Source organism: Capsicum annuum, chromosome 11 (assembly GCF_002878395.1).
Source record: "Capsicum annuum cultivar UCD-10X-F1 chromosome 11, UCD10Xv1.1, whole genome shotgun sequence".
Lineage (NCBI taxonomy): Eukaryota > Viridiplantae > Streptophyta > Magnoliopsida > Solanales > Solanaceae > Capsicum > Capsicum annuum.
Genome location: NC_061121.1, coordinates 147,845,393 through 147,852,106, shown reverse-complemented (window position 1 = coordinate 147,852,106; position 6,714 = coordinate 147,845,393).

Here is a 6,714-nt window from a genome sequence, read left to right as displayed (position 1 = left end):
TGAACTTGTGGGTTTAGAAGTGTAGTGGCAAGAATGGTGGTAAGAGCGATTTATTGAATATATATAGCTGAATTTTTGCTTATGATTGAATTAGTAATAAAGTGATATACCCTTGTTTGTTAGTTTAGTAAAGTTAGAGAAGGATATTATTAGTTAAGGTGGATTGTTGTTTGCTTGAAGTATGAAAAGAGTTATTGATGGTATTTGTTGTGCTAGGAAAGTATAGATTTTGATGGAAGTACTTGGTGGTTGAGTATTGTTAATTTAGGCATTCTTGAGATTGCAAGAGGAAGTTTAGTTGAAATTTAAAGAGCTATGAAAGCAATTTAGGTGTGAATATGGGTAAATAGTAATGATGTGAAGAAGGAGGATGTGTTAACAGATTATAAATAAGATAGGTCATATGATTATGATCGATTGTCATTGTGTACTAGTTTTTCTTAATGCTATGTTCTATAGTTTTGAAGTGAAAATTGTGTGCGAGATTGGGTTGTAAATCATGTTTAGCTCTAGACATTAAGTTTGAACAGTTGATGGTTCAGTTGTTGATGCTAGTTATATGGAGATGATCTAGTAGGCCTGAATAGTGTATGCAAAAGTGTAAGATCATGTGTTCGTAATTAAGTATGGTGTAGAGGTATGCCCAAGGTGCTATGGGGCTGCATTATTTTTTGAGGATTATTGCATATTGTGGGGTTAGTAGTAACGTTGAGTTTTTAGGTGGAGAAAGGCTAGTTAGATAATTTATGATGTTCTTGATAGCTAAGTTAAGGAGTTATGATTGAAGATGTTGAGCCTTTTTAGTATGATTATTATTCTCATGGTTTGGAAAAAAAATTATAAGAATAGAGATGTGACTTGGTAGGTTATGATTATGTGATTAGAGATGTAGGTATGGTTGCAAATGAGAGTGTAACTCTTTGATGACGATTATTGAAGTTAGAAAGTTAAAGATGGCATATGGATAGGTTGTTCAAGAACGAAGTTGGTAAGTTCAAAATTAGTTTATTTTTGCGAGTTTAGCATTTATGTGTTGATAATAGAATGATGAAATTATGACTTAATCTCGAGGATATGGAGTAGACCGCCATACTTAGAATACCAGCTTTGGCCTAAGGGGGAGATGGTTAGTGAAGAACCAAACCGAGTTTTGAGAATTAGATTGTGATACATGTCAATAATGAGTTATGATGAGATAGTGATCCCTTCTTACTCTAGAGTATTCCTTGGATTTCAGTCATTACAACACCAAATCCATCACTTGCTTGACAAATCCATCCCACAGGCCTATGCTTATACCTGTCATGTGTGCTCAAGCCCATTCTTAGCTTTTAGCAAGCATGTAAGAACTTCACTCTGTGATTTGAGTTATCTGTTATGAATCTATGAACTCCAGTCTTATGTTGAATAGCTCATGATAAGTATAAACTCATGTTTCAGAGTATGACCAGTTTTTAAACTCATGATACTAGTGAAGTTTGCATTATATCATGCATGTCCACAACTTAGATTTCTTTAATGAATCCATGCCTTTGATATTTTATTCCTCTGGATAAAGATAAGTGTTAATGTTATGTATTGTAGTTTTCGTGCTTCTGGTTCATATGTGTTAGCCCTTTGGTGACCTCTTCCTATGTTAAGATAGTGGTGATGATAGTGGATAAACAATGGTTTATATGTGAGAGAGTTTATGACACTCATTAAGAAATATTATTTATGCTTTTCTATCTAAGGCTAAAGTGTGAAGTAAGATTGAGGCCAAGTCTTTGATACATGTCATGGTTAGTTAAAAATTATGTGTATGTTTTTAAGAATAGTGCAAGAAAATTGTTGTTGATAAAGGCTTAGAGAATATGTGAAGTATGCCTTTAGGGGTATTTCCCTTAAAGTTATATGTGATTTTTAATGATAGGCTTGAATGCCATGTTGGGTGTACGATGATGAATGCAATATACACTAGTGAATCCATATCAAGAGTTTTAAATTAGTCATTGAAGTGGTAAGGCATGTTATGCTTAGGGTGTGAGCTCTAAGAAGATATAGAATATTGAACCTTGTGGTTTAGACTAGTATTGTGGTTTGGCATATTGTATCTTGTGATTTAGTGTTAGGCTTGATCATGGTGAGAGAACTTAGTTTAGTTTAGACCTAAGTAGAAAGATTTCACAGTGCCAATATGAGAATTATAAGTTGAATCAAATAAGTATGGTATTTAATGGGAATAGTATAGTTAAGAGAGCATTTGAGAAGTGATGCTAAGCTTGAAAGTGAGAAGTTGCGTTGGCTACGGCCTAGCAATTCTATCCTAGTTTATGAGTTATAAAATTATATTCCATTCTATAGAGTTATATCAATATTGTAATTCCTTAGTCAAATGTCTTGTTTAGAGCATGCCCAAAATTCTTTGCTCCCAATGTCAATAGAATTTCGTAGAAAAGTGCTAAAGAAATACTCCATTTGAGTATGGGTAGTCAGTATGATCCAGTCCATATAGCCTGTAATCTAGTTTAGCTTCAAGGAGATAAGCTCCTATAGATTCTTAATTTTCTAGCTAGTCTTTCTATCCGCAATCTTATACGTATGTACATTCCAAGAGGCAATGTGTTTGTGTCCAATTAAATTATGAATTCAACTCAGTTCATGTATCAGTTTCAGTTTCAGATATTAAGTCATGATTCAGTTCGTAAGTATCCTATGTAGTATCACAGTCTCTTCCTAGTATTTTCATCAAATTATTATCATTCGGGGATGAACGATCCCAAGAGGGGGATGTTGTAATACCTTGAGTTTTCATGTCATAAACCTCTCATACTTTCTCATGAGATCAGATCCAGTGCAAAGTAATGGTTACTCATAAGTTGACACTCTCGTTACTATCTTAGCCATATAGTTATTTTTCTTGAGGATTCATGCACTTGCAGACCAGTTCAGATGATCCAGTGATTCAGTTCTATCAGTTACACATGATATCTTCAAGACTAATATTCCTCTATGTTTCAGGTTAATTATCCACATTCGAGGACGAATGTTCCCAAGGGGGAGATAGTGTAATACCCCATATTTTCGTGTTAGCATTCTAACCATCGTTCTTGCATGTCTAAGCTCTAATACAAGTGATTCTCACGTGAATACAAGTTTCATGTTAATTGTCCTACTCTATGGAGTATCTTAGAGGTGAAAAATGTATATAGCAATGACGTAGGACAAGGTTAAGCTACGACCAACTGATTCATCCAAAGTTTGACATTCGATTCTACAAAGGTAAACTTCAAACGTGAATATCTCTTAATATACATAGAATTTTTCATTCCAAGACCTTTCAAATTGTAGATAATTGAATTAGCTTTCCAATGATACCAATTTCGCAAAAATCCGATACCCGAGCAAAGAGTTATGCCCATTTTTGTGAGAGGCAGTAAGGTTGTGCGATGGGAAATGCGCTGCCCAATAAAATGTGTACTATTGGGAGTGTGAGGCAAACTTAAATGTCTTCCAAAAGGTGTATGATTCACACCTTAAGGTTTACCATGGGTTGTGCGCCACATACCTCACTTCCAAGTGCCAAAAACACCCCTATATATGTCTATAACGCGGGATTAAACTCCCACAACATCAAAATAAGTTTACTTTCTCTCAAAATCACCAAGAACAACCTTTAGGGTTTAAACATAAAAACCTCAATATCTAGAGATTAAACCGTGAGAATTCTATAATTTCTACATATTCGGAATCCCCGTTACGAAGGCTACGAGGGACACCCAAAAGTTCGTTAATAGCATTACGTCATTCGAAAAGTCATTCAAAGCTTCAAGTTTAAGGTATGTGGGGTTTTTCAACAAGAACACTCTTTTGTTTTTGTGCCCAAAAATACTTTCTTTTACGAAGTTATGGATTTCATATGTTTTAGTATGATTTTGAAGCATGAACGTATATCCTATATTAATTATCACGATATTATGATATTTTTGATATTTTAAAAGAAGAATTATATGAGAATGATGATATTTTGTGCCTTATAACTAAATTTTCTAGATTTTGAAGGGATTTATATATGTTTGTGATGTAAAGCTTGAATCTTGATAAGTTTTAATGTGATATTGAGACATGAGTTTTGAACTCTATTTGAGATTGTTGTTTTTGAGAAATCATGTGTTATAAACACCTTGAGTTTGAATGATTTGAGAAGATGATGAATCTTTGACCTTTCGATCGTAAAAAGGGGTGTTTTTGAACCCAAGATGAGAAAAGAAATCCACTTTTATTGATTACTATGAAAAGGGTAGCAAGATGGCCCCCGTTGTGAATTGTTGAACTATTTATTAGTGGATTTTCTTTTGAAAAAATCTGAGATAAGTCCCGGAGTAGTCTTTAGCACCGAGTGGGAGATATAGCTATTTTGGTACTTCCCTAGAACTACGTGCCCCCATAGGATGTGAGCGTGAGGCTGATTTATGTAGTGATCACTAGTGTTTGGATTGATGATTTAAGATCCTACTCCGATGGCAAGGAATAGGGCGAATCTCCCCAACATGGGTAGAACGTTGGACTCCATGTAGCTTTCATGGTTTATGTCAGTTGTAAGAGACTCCCAGTATGTGTGTGTGTATTCTTCTATCTGAGATGAAAATATAATTTCATGGAAGATTAAGTTTGAGAAAGTTATTGTTTTCTAAGGATTTAAAGACTATATTCTAAAGAGATTTGTTATGAGATTTGATTGCTTGACGAATTGGAATTGAGATGAAAGTGAATTGAGATTTATATGATGACTCACCTGTTTTACTTTACATGTATTATTCATCCATGATTTCGATGATTTAATTCAAGCTAAGTGAGTCATTTATATCAGCATGCCTAATTTTATAAACTGTGATGATATTAAGATATTATTTTGTATATGCATTACACCACCATATGCTCGGTACGTTTCCATGGTACTGACCCATATATTCGTATGTGGGCTACATTTTCTTGGAATGTAGGTACAATGTATAGTTTACATTTTCAGATCCAGTCAGTTCGTGACGTTCAGTCAGCAGGTGATGAGTTCTTTTGATTCAAGGGCTTGAGTTAGTTATACAGTTCGAGAAGTGTTGTATTTTCTTTATCCAGCCGTATTGAGTTGGGGTAGTCGGGAGTTATGACATAGCTACCTATAGTCAGTACTAGTAGAGGCTTCATAGACAGTCAGTAGAAGTTGATGTATTCCGTTTCAGCTTGGGTTGTAAAAGCAGAGTTGTAATCTTTTAAATTTAGTTTTGTATCTATCACATTCAGAAAAGAGTTATTTTCCGCAGATTTTTATAGATTTATACTTTTTGTTCAGTTGCTTATGAGTTATGCCAGTAGAAGGGTTAGCTTGGGGTCATTTGTGATCCTAAGTACCGTGTGATGTCTTGGGACCTGATTTTGGGGTATTAAAGTTAGTTGGAGACATGTTCCTTCAACTTCTTATTTAGTTCAGTTAGAGTTTGCCAGACTAGATGTCAGATTAGATATTCAGATCTCATTATTTTCAGTAGTTATGACTTTTTTTGGTATTGTTATACCTTTTCAAGCATTTTGTTATCAGGCGTTTATTCAGTTCGAACCTTATGGCCTTTCATGTTCATGTTTCCATATTTTATGTATATTATGCAGTATACAGGTACAGATATAAGTCATGGATTAGCTTATGGTCCTTTGGGGTCATGAACACCGTATAGCATTACGGTTCAGAAAATTGGGGTGTTACAAACTTGGTATCAGAGCCTAAGGTTCAATAGAGTCCTAGGAAGTTTGAAAGCCACATCTAGTAGAGTCTTGTTCATGCATGTGTTGTGCACCACACCTATGTGCAGGAGGCTATGAGATGTTTTAGGAACATTTTCCCTTCTTTTAGTATTCATGTCATGCTAGTGAGCAGTCAGATTTGTATAGCTTGTTTTCTCATCCTTGCATCTATTCATGCTATCCAAAATCTCAGAGAATGTAACTATTTCAAGGTAGAACCTCCTAGTAGTTGGAAGTTCAGTCCAACTCATGCATTAGTTTTAGACTTCTAAAGTTTAGTTATAATCTAGTTCGTATATGCCCTGTATATCACCAAGTATCTCCGTAAGGTAAGCGTTCTTAGAGGGACATAGCATCCCAAGGGGGAGATACCCCACTTTCTCTTAATGCTCTCATGCCTTGGATCCTTCAATCTCTCCTTGCATAATGGATTCAGTCTAGAATAGAGGGTACTCATAAGTTGACCTTCAAGTTAGACCTCAACTGTAAGTCGAGTATTCAGAGGGTTAGTTCAGTTCATGATGTTCAGTCCATATGTCATATAGTATAATCAATCATGTTCTCATGTTTCAGTTTAATCTTAGTGCCTTTACCATTGCATGTTCAGTCACATGTTCGTGAGTCAGTTCAGTCATGTATTCATGCATCAGATATGCATTATTAGCTTATCAGTATTTTCAGTTATGCATTCACGTATCATGTCAGTCATATAATCATGCATCATATATACATGGATTCAACTTATCATTTAAGCATCAGATATGCATTCTTAGTTTGAGAAACTCAATTTATTGGAACACTAAGTCCTACATTCATAAATTAGCTACCCATGCATCAGATATGCATGCACAGTATGATATGATCAGTTTTGATTCATGTCAGCCATGAAATCATAATCAGTTATTCATGCTATATATTCGTGTAAGTTGTCTTTTCTCTCAT